Source organism: Aphelocoma coerulescens, chromosome 2, assembly GCF_041296385.1.
Source record: "Aphelocoma coerulescens isolate FSJ_1873_10779 chromosome 2, UR_Acoe_1.0, whole genome shotgun sequence".
Lineage (NCBI taxonomy): Eukaryota > Metazoa > Chordata > Aves > Passeriformes > Corvidae > Aphelocoma > Aphelocoma coerulescens.
In genome coordinates, this window is record NC_091015.1 from 145,264,713 (window position 1) to 145,281,509 (window position 16,797).

At 38.5% G+C, this 16,797-nt stretch overlaps 1 long non-coding RNA gene across 1 annotated transcript; it reads right to left on the reverse strand.

The window, feature by feature from the left end:
• Positions 1 to 1,063: 1,063 nt before the first annotated feature.
• On the reverse strand, positions 1,064 to 4,130 carry LOC138105979 (uncharacterized). Its single transcript, XR_011148843.1, has 3 exons — positions 3,936 to 4,130; positions 3,510 to 3,567; positions 1,064 to 2,582 (listed from the first exon to the last, which is right to left on the reverse strand). It is a non-coding gene; the product is annotated as an uncharacterized lncRNA (long non-coding RNA).
• Between the last annotated feature and the right edge of the window lie 12,667 nt (positions 4,131 to 16,797).

The following is a 16,797-nucleotide window of genomic DNA, read 5'->3' on the forward strand; positions in this document are numbered from 1 at the left end:
ATGAAGTATTTTCTTGAAGGGACAAACAATATCTTTGTGGTGCCAAAAAGAGAGTTCTATTATTTTTTTTAATTAAATTTTAATATCAGATTAAAGTACTGTTGATGCCATAAATACCACAGTGGTCCTCCAGCATGTCAGCTCTTCATGCTCCTGTGCCTCAGGAACTGTCTGTATTTGTCAGTTTTTTTCATTATTTTGTCAAAAATGTTTTTATTTTTAGTCTTAATAAAGTCTCTTAAGAAAAAATCTTTCTCAGAGGGGTAGTTAATTTGATCTTTTATCTTAAGCCCATGTTTTCCATTTCATTTTCTAAGCAAATAAAAGGTCAATTAACACTTATAAAATAATGGAATGGTCTCCATGTGTCTTCCTTGAAATCTCTACATTATCTTTGGATGTGATTATGTAGGAACATTGCTAATTTTATTTGCAGTTCTCTATTATCGTATTTGAAATGTTCCTTAAGATACACCTAGAATTCTCATGTTTGGGAAATAATACTCTATTTCAGCTCTAAAGTATAATACAAGTAGACTACCACATAAATTATAGTATTAAAAAGTTCTAGCTACAAACTGGTTTATTCACAAATGCTCCTCTCATGTTTACATTCCAGTATTGGAATATTATTCCAATTTTATTATCAATCAGAATTCCATTACCATATACTTTGAAAAATACTACTTCCTAATTTAAAAACCCCAACCTTGAAAGCTGAAATTAATTTGTATTTTCTCTATTTTTCTCCCCCAAATGTCAGTATTCGAATTTAAATATTCCCTAAAAAGAACGTTCACATGCTCCTTCAGCAATATCCCATTTATAAGACAGACTCCCTCAGGTGCCTTTGCCATTTACATTGCAGTTGATTCAAATCTTGATTGCCAAAGCTTGGAGGAAAGATAATCTCTCTACCAAGGAAAAAAACCTTTTCTTGCTTATCCTTTCTTAAAGGTTTTTTAAAGAACTCCTCCATGTATCAGGACAGGATACCTACCTTTGGACTAACCAGTTCTTTGTATTTATACTTATAGGTGATGTATAATCCTGGTGTCAATAATCTGGTGCCAGTAGAGGGTAATCATTGACTGCTTCATTTTCCTGTGCAAGGCTGACTACTTTGGTGGTATTACTAAACAGAGTCTCTCCAAAGTTCTTTCAGTTTTATGTTTGTGCGCTGTTCCTGCTTTGACATATTAAATATCTGACATCACCAGGGTTTCTATCCAACACAATTATCTTGCTGAAAACAGAGGCCTGGAACTTACACTTGGATTGTGCATGGCTCACTTCAACTGTTGCAGAAATAGTTTATGTATACAACAAGCAAATGTTTTTAATGAGAAACTGGAATAAAATCAATATTGTAGAAGGAATTTGAGAATGTTCATCATGTTGTCTGTCAGCAGTCTCATCTTCTTTAATTCCTTTATTAAGAACAGCTCTTAGTAGTTCATTATATGACACAATTTAGGTTAAAACACAACCCACATTTATCCTGTGGCCAAAGAGTCTTCAGGGGTAGCAGAACTTGTATAACTCCAGTTTGGAGAGAGAGGAGCAGAAGAGCAGTGAGTTAGGGTAGAGAAATCCACAGTTTCCTTCCTAATCCTATAGCCTTGTCACATGAAAGCATTTTCTATGTAAGCACGTGCTCTGACTGTGCAGTAAATGAGTACACAGCTGCCCTTCAAGTAGGAGGGCAAGGGCTTAATCTTAGAAGTTTCCCTGACAGAAGCTCTATACTTTCTATTCTTAAGATTAGATGGATTTCATCCTTAGGTGATGACTAGCACTTTATGAGTTCATTCTCTGCCATCTGGGAATATAAATCCTTTCACACTGGCATTTGAGTAGCTTTTCAGTGCTTTACATCTTTTAAGCACTTGAGAACTAATCTCATCCTCTATACTCAGTTTTGTGTGCTGGATTTTCTCAGGTGGTGGGAGAGGAAGAGTGTCTCTCCTGGCAGGATGGAGCACCCTGTTGACCAGTCTTTACTCCCTGGTAGGAGGGTGAAGCAAAGATTTCTTGCAACTTTGATCTCTAATAGTTCTGCCATTCCCATTACCCTGAAGCAACTACACTCTGAGTTTGAACCAAAAGGAAACTTCCCTTAAGCACACATCCCAAGTCTGGCCAAACTGCCAATCACTGACTGGATTTTTAATGCTGCCATGTCTCCAAATGTGGCTTCAGCTGTTTTCTGCAGGGCAGCATTGGGCTATTTGTTCTGACTGGCAAGCATCAAATGCTTAAGCAAACAAGTTCTGAGTTTTAATACAATCACATACTGTCTGAAGTCAACCACTCTAGGAAGCTTTGGGCAGTGAGAGAAATAAACAGAGCAGGTGGAGATGGACCTAAAGACATTTTGGGTGTAGTTGGTGACAAAACAGATATTGTTAGACACATTTTAGACCAAGTATGTTGTTGTTGGCTTCTGGTCTTCTGCTCCAGGTCCCGTAGAGATATGCCATCATGACACTAACAACTACCAGGATCTGAGGACACCTGGAGTCAGGAGGTGGTCGCAAAAGAGAAAGGGATGCTTTTAAGCTGGAAATAAAACCAAAGACCTAGAAACAAGAAATATCAGAAGACTAGGAAGTTACCACAGTTGGTCAAACAAAGAGAGGAGCAAGACAATGAAAATCTGGCAAACTTCAGGTAAGAAACTGAGAAACTGTTCTCTGCTCTTGAAATTATTTTGAGCAGAAGAATATGATCCCCAAAGGCTGAGGAAGAAATTTGGTGGTTTGGAGAAGCGCAAAGCTGGTTTAATAGGTATTAAGTCCCAACTAATTTGAGGACGATTTTTTCCCAGGAACAAAATCAATGCTCCCCCGCAGTCCCAGCTGGGCTGAGCCCTGCCTTAGTGCAGCTGACAACTGAGCCCTTAATATTGTTTCTCTGGGTAAATGGATGACAGCCGTGTATCATCCTCCCCTCGGTGACTCTTACTTCTGGCACCATTTGTTTCCATTTCATTTTAAGGTCAGTATGAATTGTCTTGGGCAAAAATGACTTAATAATTAAATTAATAAAATGAAATAATGTTAAAGTAATATTATAAACTTATCTTTTGGCAATCTGACAAGCAAGGGAAGCTTTAGATCAGATTATCCAACAATTACTTTTCTAAATATACCTAAGCCATTTCTCAGCGTAAACTTGCAGATTGCACAAGCACTCAGCAGTCCTTTGTAGGCTGCAGATTCTTATCTTTCAAAAAACTCAGCTGCATGAAACTCTCAGTTTAAAGACTGTGACATAACTGATTGCTTTAATATCATTTTCTACCAGAATGTTCCATGGTATGCTGTGCCCTGAGATAGCATCTGAAAGTGGTTGGTTGGGAGAGGTGTAGGAGGATCAGGATTCATGACTCTATGGCAACTGAAAAAAATGGGAACCCAAAGTCATAATAAAAATGATTCCCTGCAATAGGAAGTTCTGTTTGCTCTTTGAGAGCAATAGAAGAAAAATAATATTTGGTGTCTTACCTATTGGAACAGGGAGAGCATTTCACAGTGATCAGAGAAAGCAAATGCGTGGATCGGCCTGCAAGAGAGGAGCATGAGGAGAAGAGGGAGGGGGAGGGGGAGGGGGAGAGGGAGAGGGAGAGGGAGAGGAATTATTCTTTAGGAGTACATGGATTTCCTATCCAGACATGACAAATCACATCATAGGCCATGAAGTAACTAACCCACAGCATCATAAGGAGGAAATGAAGGCAGAAGAAGATGGGGAACACATCTCTTGCAGTAAAAGAGCATGGCAGCACTTCAGTCAAGACTAAGAACTGGGCCTGGGAGGCATTAACAAATGGACATTATAGGAAATTATTTTCCAGATTATTGTACATTGAGCAGAATCTCATGTCTGTATTAAAAGTGCAAAAAGTGCTGTCATTTTGCACAGATGACTACCTGAGGAGCAAAGGCCAAGACAGTCAGTTCTTTCATCTCAGTAGTCACAGACAGGATCAGAAGAGATCTGGTGGTCTTCTACTAATGTCATGATACAATTTTTTTCTTCCACTGAAGAGGATTAAGTACAATCTGACAATTAACTTCTATCCTTCTCATAATAAGCAGTGAAAGACTATTTTAATTAAGCCTGGTAGTAAACCAAAAATGTGTGTATACAGAGTAAAATTGCTTCTTTCCTTTCTTGCAGTTGCAAAAAGACCATCTGATTCCAATGATAATCAGCCACTCCACATGATTCCCATTAGCTCTGTCCATGGAACACCTGAACAAAAGCCAAAGGAACTTGGACATGTTCCTCATTCTGCCTTTTCATTATTTTTTTCATCTAAACATCTGTTTTCCCATGTTGACGTATGAGCTCATAACTTGCAGAACAAAGACAACCCGTGCCTTCATGTAGCAGCATGTTTATGTAGGTAGAACTGGGTTTTTCTGACAATTTCTCTGTATCAGTTTCACTCTTCAGTCTGTTATCCAAAGCCACTGCCACATTGCAAGGGATGAGCAAGAGGCACTGAATGCTTCTTTAGTGGGGAAAATTTTTCAAAAAAATAATCAGAAACTAAGGCATAATTTAATGAGGGATATTGGTTAAATATAGCTTTATAAGGAAAACATGATGGTGATTATTCATGAATAGCAATGCTATGAGCACTATCACAGATCATGTCTATTTAGCTGCACAACACCATAGCATTTTCAAAACAAATGTAGTACTTGTGCCCTAGTTTGAAGCTTTTACATTTTAGGGCCATGATCCTGTAAAAGTATTCACTTTTCACAGATCACAGGGATCTCTTGCAATACCCCGTGATAAGCATGTGTGTGTAACAGCTCAAAAGGACCAGGGCCTCTTAAACACACTGTATTTAAGATCAACAGATCCTGTGGAATGTCTCATATATGGAAAACTAGGAAAAGTTTAAGTGCTTGCACATAAAATAGGCAAATTTAGAAAAAAAAAAAAGAAGAAAGATAAAAAAGTTAGAGATTACAAAATAGACTACAAAGTAGAGTTGATTTAGACTGTAATATGATTTGTGCTAGTCCTGATGGTGTTGGCTTTTCTTTGTTTACAGTATGAATGCTGTAACCCCTTCCATATATCCAAAGTTGAAATAAAGTTAGATTCAATGTTAAGCATTTAAATATTTTAAAAGTTTTAACAGTTTAGAGTGTTAAAGTTTTTCTAGCAATAATGCAGTTAATATTATTTTTAGATTAGAGTTTACATGAAAACAAGTATCTTAACTTTTTTCTTCCATCCTTCTCAATTACATAAGCAGACACCAGAGTATTGAGATCAAGAAAGTGAAGGCAGACAGAAAGAGCAAGATAATAAACAATACAGGAGTTGTAGCAGGAGGAACTTAGGATCAAGTGAGAGAATGGGCATCATTAGGTTAAGGTTAGGACAGTGAGGCAGTAAGCGTATGGATCTACAGATATGTGGCCATTAAGACAGAAGTACAGAATACCAAATGTAGCTCTGTGTATTCCTTCAGTAATATAAACAGAGTATCAACAAAGACTCTGTCAAACAATGTCAGGAGTGTGGCACCTGGCTGCAAAGAGAGGAGGCAGGCTGCTGTAGGCAGGCTGCTGTCAGAGACCATGGGAGGACACCAGCTTCAGCACCAGCTCCAGACAGCTGGGGCTTAACAAAGTTCTTGCAGACCCTGGTGGCATAGAAGTGGATTGGGTAGCAGCAAAGGGGGTTTCAGCATATTTGGGGGGTTATTCTTCTTGTGATTATTCATGCAGAAATTGTTTTCTCACCTCAGCTCACTTTAGGGAACCTGCATTTCCCATCAGGGATTTCTGGAGCTGCCCATTTCCATAAAGTTTACTGTTGGAAGGCTGAAAATTTTTCTTTGTTTGCAAGAAGTTACTAGCATTTTTAGTAGCATTTTTAATTACTAGCATTTAAGCCAAAAAAAGGTAGTCATAATTTCAGGTATTAGCTGCCATCACCCTATCAGCTACAACTACTCATATATCTCTCCCACACAGGAGGAGAGTTCAAATGCTAGTTTTAGCTGACTCTGGTCCCATGGCAAAGACAGACATTAAGAGCAAGGGATTCTTAAATCATATTTACATACAGCAGATGCAAAGGATTGCAGTTTGTACCTTTTTTTGCCAAGCTTTGTTTCATCTGAGATGGTACGCACTCAGAAAAAGCACTCAAGCTCTGCAGTTTCATGGGAAGGCTGAAGAGCTGGGACCCCTGTTTGCTGGACAGATGGGCTCACCTGGAGGGCGACTGACGTGCTGTCACTTCTTCACTGATTCAGTACAGATGGCCAGCTGATGCCAAACTGGGCAGGAGCAGCCTTCTCAAATACCTCACAAGGACCTTGAGCTGGGTTTTTATGCATTCTCTTAGGGTGGCACTGCACTGACACTCTGCCATAAGAAACCAGGTTGGGGAGCTAAAATAGCACCTAGCTATTTGCATTCTTCTCTGCTGGTTTTCTGATAAATTGGCTTCTGGTCCCATTCCCTCTGAGAGGGCAAGGGGTATCCCATTGCAGTGGTGCTGAGTCTCTGCCAGGTCACCAAGCTACACAGAAACCTGCAGCATGACTCACCAGGGGTAAATGTTTTGGGTCTAGACACTTAAGAAATCTTGAGTCATTTATATGTAGTTATAAAAACTTAAGGATCTGATTGTAGCAAGCTCTGCTGAAACACAGTTAGATACTTCCCCTGCCCTAAGACAAGTAAAACAAAATTTGGGAGAAGACCAAATGATAAGTGGGAGAGGAAAAACATTAAATGATAGGAGCAAATATTTCTGTAGTAACTATAAGCAGCTAAAGTCTTAAAGATTCAAACAAGATTAAATATTAAGAAGAAACACTTTGTAAAGGTATGGACAATTTGGGAAAGATTTCTTGGAGAAAATTAGTGCTTCATGCGGTTCCATGGTTCCACAGATTTGTATCATTCCCAGATGTTCCACAGGTTTCACATCTGAGATCCTCCTTGAAAAAGAGTGTAAAAGAGAAGCATAGTTCCTTGCAAATAATTAAGAAAAGATAAAGGGGCACCTTAAGGGGCACACAGCAAAAAGGCAGCCACAGCAGAGCAGATAGCTGAAGGAAGAGTAGTGTTACAATAAGCTTAGCTATGAAGTGCTTTCAAAAAATTTACATGCAGTGAAATTCAGCAAGTCTTACAAATGTTTTCATGCTCTCCATTTATGTATAAGGCTGATTTAAGCTTTTATTTCAATTATATCAGTTGTAGTACAAATTCATTCTCATAGTTTGTTTCCAACAGCTCAAATTTGATTTATTAAAAAACCCCACCATAGACAATGAGAAGTATCCCTCTCTGTTCTTTAAATAGCCTTCTGTTCACTCTGAGTGCTGCACAGTTATACTCACAGCCCTATTAATTAAGAACATGCTGTTACCCTCAGCACTGGGAGAAATGAAGTTACTGATAGATAGCCACTTAAAGTTTTGAGGTACCTATCTTCCATGAGAGCTTCCAATGAAAGGAAATGTGGGTGTCTGATGATGTAAGTACTTTGCAGCATGGCTGAGAAAATTGACCCTATCTCTTTTCACCCTTGTGTATTCTAAAAAGAGTGGTGTTCTTTCTGCAAGCATTCATCTGGTTTCAAATTGGATTGTTCATAATGTGTTGAGTTGTGAGAGGTTCCACAACTATCCTTCTCTTCTCCTTTCTCTATCCTTCCTTGCTTCTGTGCACACTCAAACTGGGAAATATTGTACATAAATTTCCAGCAATGTGGGGATATAGTAACTTCATGCTTTGGAGATCTCATGCCTAAATAAATGGTCCAGGACATGATTAAATTCCAACTAATTTTATATAGCAGAGAATATAAACAACTTTATGTAAAGTTATGCTGATTATAATTCCACAGTGAAACTGCCAGCAGTACTAAATCACATTTAAACCTCAATAGTTCCTCTTACTGTTATTTTCCTGCTATTTTCCTTCACGGTTTGATCTGTGTAGACGCTTAGATGTGAAATGATAAATGTGACAGATATACCAATTTTTATATCACATGGTTTTATGTTTTGATTCAAGAAGAAAGAAAAACTATGCTTCCTAAAGTCAAGAGAGACTTGACTCTCAGGAGAAGATTGTTGTTTCACTTGTTGCATAAAAACATGTGTCAGCCTCACAGAACCTACAGCAATGAACAGAGCATGAGGAAAGATAAGCAGAAATTTTTAGTCAATTGCCTTTATCTTTTTCCTCTTTTTTGTCTTTCCTTCCAGATGTGTGAAAGGGAGAGCACAAAATGGTCAGTTCTTGACAAACCAAATTAAAACCCAGAATAATCTCCTAATCCTTATCAAGACAATGACACAAAAGTACAGTATGCTTAGAGGAATAAAGAATAATATTTTGTAAATATATGTACATGCTCCTGAGACAACTATTTATGAAAAAGAGATATTTGCTTCCTATATGTGATAGAAATTTTATCATACAAAAAATTATTATATGCAAGACCTAAAGTCCATTTACTGACACTTAGGTTCCCCATCTGACTGCACAGATAATTTAGAAATATTACATTCTAAATTCTAAATACTGAATTCTTCTTATTCATGTTTGAAGTCTAACAGTCCAATGTTACATGCTGATGTAGGTGCTACTAAACACTTCATGTTGTATTTCACACTGGCATGAAAGCTTAACTTTTCAAAAAGCAATGCATTTTCTCTTGGACACAATTATCCCTGTTAGTTACAAAGCAGGAGGCTAGACTTGCTAGTGGACACTTTCAATACCTGACCTTTGGCATACACCTCATAGGAAATTCTCTAAATTCACAAACAAATCCTGAAACTCTTACTCATATTAAACAGCCTTCAACATAAACAGGCGTCATGTCTCTCCAGCTTATACTAGATAACCAATGGAAAAATGCCCTTACAGTCTCTTTTTGATCCTTCTGATCTATGAAATGGCTTCAACATTACATGTGGGTAAAACTCCTACCAACATACTAATACCATCAGTAGTAATAACATCAATAAAGCATCAGCTGCCATTATCTATTTTTTTCCTAGAGACTTGTTATCATAATAAAGAAACTGAAGACCTGTTTACTTCAAGGTGTTCATGAAGCATTTAAATTTATATTCACAGAACCATATTAAACAACTAGGTAATATTTCACATTAAGAGTGAAGATGATCCCTGTCCTGACACAAGCTGATCGTTGTCTAAAAAATGTTTCACATAAGAAAAGATAGAAACAGGACTGAGGAAATTTTAAAATAAAATACTGGAAAGAAATGGCTTCCTAAAGTATGATAAAAACAAAATAGCCCAGCCAGCTAGAGAAAAAGAAGACCAACTCCCAAGTGACAAAAAAAGAAAAAAAAAGGGGTTACAAAACTCACTAGTTTTCTTTGCAGAACATTTTTAAGGTACCAAGGAAGAACAGCTAATGAACAAAATCCTAGATGGTATAGCATCTCCTGTGTGGGAGTTTGAGAGCTTTTATTCAGAAAGTGTCAAAGCAAAATAAGAATGAAAATCAAATTTTATATAATTAAAAGTAAGATGGTCTTTTGTACCATATCTCAGATCTGGAAAATAACTCAGGCTCTGCAAAAGAGGTCACTGAATTGTGACTTTTTGCAAATATCAAGACATTTCCTACTATTTTCTTTGTCTTGTCTTTTCCCAGTTGGACCATTTTTCTTAAGCAGTAGACAAATAATAACAGAATGGAGCACACTGCAGTGAAATTAGAGCTCTCCATCAGCTAGTCTATTTTATGCTTCTTACATAATGAGGTGAACTTTACTGTAACTTCTCTGACTCTGTGAACTTATATAAAGAATAGAGGGAACTAATGAGTACAGTAGGATGAATGGCAGTAAAAATAGAGCAGATGTCAAGATTTACTGTAAAGCATACCAGGACTTTAAATCTACCATAAATTGTCCAGACTTGTATGAGTTTCTCCTGTTAGAAAATGCCGAAATGACTTCAAGACTGAAAGAATTCCAACTGATTAATTCACATTATCAGTGGCTATTCATGTGAGTCAGTAAAAGGAAATATTAGTACTCAAACATCATAGACACGTGCTCAAATGAGAACAGTTTCTGCTACTTTTGAACAGCTAGATCCCTAATTGTTATTTCACTCAAATATTCCTTTAAAAAAAAAATACTCCCATAATGAAAGAGAAGCATACTCTAGGGTTCTGTGCCACCTGAATGCATAAAAAATAAGGCAAACTTTAATAATGCTGCCTAAGATCTTTTGGAATGTGTGTGTGTGTCTTGAGAATCAGTTATTCAGGTTTTAGCTCCTGCTTTTCTTGATGTTCCAGGTCCCATGGCTGCAGTACTGATCAGAATGACAGCATTACATTGGATAAGCAATATCTGCCATCTGCTGGAAGGATATTTTCCAGCACTGATGAGGCTGGCATTGTTTGATTAGGTGGCCAAATAGAGAGAAATTGAACTAACAGCATTCTAGAAGTTGATGAGAAATTGAAACTCAATCTGCAGTATAATAAAGACCTTCACATGCTGTTTACTGGTGGAGAAATGAGTCACAGAAAAAATGATTTCCAGAGCAACCCAATGGAACAGGACTCGAGACTTGATCAAAGTTGTAATCCCCTTTTCAGTATGGCATCCCACACTGCTACCACTGCTGCTGCAGGAGAAAAGAAAAAAAAAGGGGGGGAGGCGGGGGAGAGTGTTAGTACACCACAATAAACCCTATTTCCTATTCAAACCATTTCAAAAATACAATTTTCCTCTATCCACTCTGTAATTATTTGCCAAAAACATAGAATAGAGCAATACTGCATATTTGAACAGAAAAAGGTCTTGGTCTTCTTATTTTACATGAGAAGTAAAGCACTTAAGTTAACCATGATGATAAAACATTTTAGAAAGGGAATCAAACCTAGTGTGCCTAGGTTTGTAATGGTATTACAGATATAGACGGTTACTGTCACATGCATATGTATTGCATACAGATAAACTTCCAAAATAAATGTCTTTGGGATTTTGACAAAACACTGCTAGTTTTCTGTGCTTTTTAATGCCCTTGAAAGCATTCCATTAGGCTTCAAACTGATATTTCCATGATGTGAATGGATGGAGTGAAATGTTATAATTACCTGAGCTAACAGAAATTGCACATTGCCTTTGCTACTCTTTGGTAGCAGCAGTACACTACCTGGTTAATGCATTAGTGTGATGTAGTAGGACTTGTAGCACTATTATGACAATTATCCATCACTTCTGAACCCATTTCCCTCTTATCAGCTGCATATAATTTTGCTACACATGAATAGCTCAGACTGGAATTTTCCATGCTGGATGTTTGCCTCTGCACAGTTTTGTAGAAATCTTCAGTCAAAAGCTTTCAGCTGTTTCTGAAAACACAATTAAGGGGGAAAAAAAACAAAACCCCACATTGTTTTGACCATGTTAAAATATTCTGGCAGCCTTTTCTTTGAATAGCTACAGTACATTCATCCTTCTGTACAGGGACTTCCTCTTTGCAAGCTGGGTGGCCTATTTATCAAAGGTAAACTTCTTGTTATCCTCACAAAATTTTATCAAAGTCTATCCATGTTATAAACCTTGAAGCCTTTGCATAACATGTTTTCAGTAGAGACCCCAATACATCCACCCACTCCAGCCTTAGACTGCGCACTCCTTTTGCCACGTTTCAGGATTCAAGCTGATATCACGGCTGGCTGGTCTGGGCCTGTGATCTGAGAACGAGGATACACTTTCAACAGTCCCAACACTCATGGTATGGGAGAGAAAAGAAGGGGAACTGGCCAGGACAGAAGTGCTATGGTAGTTGTGGGTGATATGGTGCAGAATGGAGTGGTGTGGTGTGGTGTGGTGTGTGGGGTGGGGTGGGGTGGGGTGGTGGGTGTGGTGTGGGGTGATGTGGTGTGGGGTGGGGTGATGTGGTGTGGTGTGGTGTGGGTGTGGTGTGGTGGGTGTGGTGTGGTGGGTGTGGTGGGTGTGGTGTGGTGGGTGTGGGGTGGTGGGTGTGGTGTGGTGCGGTGCGGTGCAGAAGGTACAGCATGAGAGAGGAAAGCTGGGATGGGTTGCCAAGGTCCTGAGAGCAGTGGGATGGGGACAATCAAAAGAAAAGAAAAGGTTGGTGTGGTTACCTTAGACCTAATTCAAGATGGGATTGAGATGAAGAACTAGAGGAGTGTGAGAGTGACCAAACAGGTTGGAAGGAAGGAGATATGAAAGAGAGATGGATTTAATTAGTGATCAGATATGGTGGAAATAGGGAGAAATGTCTAGGAAAAGACATTAGAACAAGTAGCCGAGAGCAGATGACAAATCTAAAGGAGAAGATTGAAAATCATGATGAATGGGGAAGCTGAGGAAGAAAGACTAGATGAAGAGTCAGGAAAGAAGAAAAAGTATGGGTAAGACAAGCATGAAAACATAACCTGAGGAACGAAAGGGGGCCAGTCAAGGAGATAGGGTGTGAGTAGAGCTGGGGTTTAGTTGGATCAGAGATTAGTACTGGCTTGAGAAGTCTGTCAGACTGAGTATTCTGAGCCATCATTTATTTCAAGACTCCTTGGTCAATATAGAACATGTGTCTCAGTGGACTTCCTAAGGCATGGGCTGTAGACTGGGTATCCCTCCTTGATGTCATTACACATTATCTTTCCTCATGTTTCATTCACTCAACTGCTCTGATGATGCATTTACTATTAATGTAGTAAAGGAAACTGATTCTTTGCTGGCCAAAATGTGCTTTTTACAGAGGTGAATGAAGGATTTTATTCAGTAAACACACTACCTATCAAAGACAGTCTGTTTTCAACTTGGCTATTTCCAAGTATATCCACAGCCCTTAGGAGGGCTGTATATGTGTGTGTATGTGTATATTTTACTCAGGTTACCTTTCCTTAATGGAGTGGGAAACAGGTATGAAGGAGGAGACGGTGATCTTGCCATCTCAAACTGTTCTAGAGGTGCCATCCTCATTCTTGGATGCTGCTTTAAAAAATGAACCTCAAGTATTTTCATGTTTCTTCTGGTATGAAGAGAGCTGAAAAGTATAAACCCACATTTGGAGAGCCAGTGCTTTGAGAACCCCAGGCTAGAGAGGACAAGATGCATGGGCAGAGCTGCGGGCAGCTGGCAGTGAGCACAGGCTGATTGGAAGTTGCTGCATTTCTCGCACTGGGTAATATGAAGATCCCACTCAGTCCCTGGCCATACATTTACTCTGTTGAGAAACCAAATCTCAAGAGTTCCCCATCAGTTTACTCATTATTTTTGGAAGACCACATTGGTCTTGGGGCACTCTGCTGAAAGACCGTTAGCAATTAATTATTTTTGGATTTTCATGACCATGGTTAGAATATAAGTTATTTTGTCACTTCAGCAATAAAGAGAAGTCATTTTCTCATGCAACTGAGGAATGGGGAGAAAATAACGCAGACACACTTCATAATGCCCCTATCCACTGAAGACTGTAGTGAAAATGCTCATCTCCATGAGAGTAAGAGGAAGAATGCACATGAGATTAAAGGAAACTTAGTCATGTATATACCATTATGGATGAGTGGATTTAGAATAGATAGGTATCCATTGCTCCCTAAAAAGCTGCATATAAAATATCTAATGCCCTGTAAAATGTATGTTTTGCCAAAAAAAAAAAAAAAAGAATAAAAGAAGGTTTCAAATATTTCAAATATTTCAAATTCTTAAAATATTTAAAATATTTGTATCTGGAGTATAATTCATGTACTTTTAAGAGAGCCTTACTACTACAACTGATCTTTAGTCTCTTTACACTGGATTCAGAGCAAATATGAAAGAACAACCCATGTCATTCAGTGACAGACAAGGGAGTCTTTTAAACTATGTGGGTGATGTGTGCACTTCAAGGCTTCCATTGCTCTCTGGTGGCTGAGGTTCCTGGGCATCAAACCTTTCCCAAGTGGTCAGAACAGAGTTTTTTAAACCTCCTCTAAATTCTAAGCTATTTTCTTCTTTTTCAGTCCATCCATGCCTGTTCCTGTCTTGGGTTCATGTGAGTGCAGAGTCCTGTGGTATTGCTGCCTAGTACCCAGAAAAAGCTGCGCTGTGCAATAGCAGCTCTGACTTAGGTGCTGCAGCTAATTAGTGTCAGGAGGAACAAAACCAGAAAGAAAAATAATGACATCTTGAAAATACTCTTACTATTTTTTTTTTTTTTTTTGGTAGGATCAAAAAATTATTTCACTTTCCTGGACTCATGTCAGGAAAACAGAATCAAAATCACACATGTACACTTCAAATGTCGGGTGATGTATATTTATTCCCCATGCACAAAATTTCTCCCCCCCCCCGCCATCCTTAGCTGGTAACATTGAGGTAGAGCTAAAAAAACCTTTTGAGACTCACTTGGACCTTGCTGCTGCCTCTCTGTAGCCCACTTTCTGGATGTTTGAGCTTAAATTCACAGGCACATGCCAATACAAAAAACCATATTGAGTTCAGTGGGACCATTTGTGACATTTTTCTTCTTGGTATGATTTCATGGTTTTGGCAAGTCTTTATGCCTCTCTCTCCATTAAGAAGCATTTCAATTCCTTGGTCTCTGGGTAGTCCATCTTAGTTTTAAACTCCTCCCACTTGTTACAATAAGGCCAAATATTCAAAGCCACCAGAGTGCTAAAGGTGGAAGAGAGGCACAAAAGGGGTAAGGGCACAGCAAAAATATTTCTGGAAGAGGGCACCAAGTACCTGTGTAGAGAACTGACTGCGTGTGCACAGGATTCAAGATTTGTGTATGTTGTGCTTGGGACCAAAGATAACATGACCAAGGACTATATGCTCAATAAATATTTCTGAACCAAGTAGAGGGGATAGGAGATCTCTACCAAGATTCATAAAGGAAGTATGGTCTCATGGACAGAAACTGTCTTTTTTTTTCTGTCTGTAGAGTACACATATTATTTGGTTTCTCAAGGGAACTCAAGGAACAATACAAAAAATAAGCAGTTGAAGAACTTAGATTATCCAAAGTTAATTTAAGTAGTTAAACTGTAGCCCACTTTTTGTTCCTTTTTAAATTGTGCACTTGCAAGGAATGTTCAGCAACACCTAATGTTCAAGATGTGCAAGTCTTACATGACTTTTATCGAAAGAAACTGAATGGAAAAGACTACATTTTCAACACTGTCAGATTGTTAGTACTGAGTAAAAATGGAAATGTGTTCAGCACATTCCTCAGAAAACAAAAAGAAGTGTGAAGTCCTGCTATTCTTTTTGGTAACTTCTGACTGAGGGGATTAATGCAAGGAAAGTATGGTAAACTACACCAGTCCAACACTTGGTCTTTTTTCTCTGGGTGCTGCTCACCTGGTTTTTCTACTTGACTCCACAGTGTAAAGCTTTCTAGGTGACCCATTTTTCAGTGCTGGATAAATCTGCTGACAGTCTTACAGAAGACAAAATTCATTAAATGGATGCAAGTTTGGAAATCTTATTTTCTAATGTTTTGCTGCAGCATCTTAACAACCACATCCAGTGTTCCTAATCAGTTACTTCTTGTTAAAATGTCACTTAATTGATTAGGAATCCTGGTAATAAAAGGAAATAAGCCATTTTCCTGTTGTTATTACTCTTAATGCAGCTCTCGCTTTCCCCTTACACCCTAGTGGATTGCTACCATGGCTGGTAAAGGGTGCACAAGGGACCAGATCAAAGTTTTCTTTTTAAGCTATCCCAAACAATTTTCCAACACTGCAAGTCTCTCACTACTCTTCATTCTCCTGATAGGTCCTTCTCCAGTACCATAACATCTTCTTCCCTCTCCTGAGGATTAAATTACTCTAGTTCTCTACTTCTTCAGAAGACAGTTCCAAAAGCTGCATTTCTGCTGTAATTGTATTGAGGTTTGGATAGTTATCAGTCTAGACAGACAATTTAATCAGGATGGAAATGTGCCAAGTACTTCCTAGCAGCCAAGACTGATATGAGATCTCTAAGGAAGAGCCAAAAATGGAGTACACTGAGTCAATTTTTTTTCCTTATTTCAGGATGTCATTCTTCTCTAACTCATAGAGCAGATGGAGCCTCTTTCCTCCTTTTCTCAGCCAGCCGGATCCATTCAATGTTTGGGTCCTTACAACATTGCTTTTTGTTACAACAGAGGTGTCCAAAGGGACGCATAAAGGTGATGCCAGTGTACCTAATCCCACCAAAAAAAATTGAAATGATGTATCAAAAAAGATATTGACTTGCCCTGAACAGTTTGCACTTGTTCCATTAAGAGTATAGAAATTTGACAGAAAACAAACCCTTTGTGTTCCAGCTGGTCCCCAGAGATCAGGGAGACTGGGTGTGGCTCGGCTTAATTTATGATTATAACCAGTTCAGCATTCTAAGTGTGGCCATGCTTAATAAGAACTTTGATGAGCACAGGTTCACACGTAGGGGAATTTTGACAGTATGAGTCTGATCATGTTCAATATGAATGCGTGTGAGCATGGATTCAGGAACAGTGTGATTTACCACTCTGATACCAGAGCTCTGGCCAAGTTCAGTAAGAGCTTACATGATCCAGAGTCACAAATATGGTTTATTGATGAAACAGGTAAACAGGTTCTGGATTGATCGTGGTAAATGCACTAACTGCAGAGAGTTAATATGTGTAGAGACTGAAGGTACAGTAACAGACATCTATTATAAATATGTGTGTATGTATATATATGTAAATAAATATTCCTGAGACTGCTCCAATACAGTTGCTCATCTAAATGCTTCCTTTTGGGAAT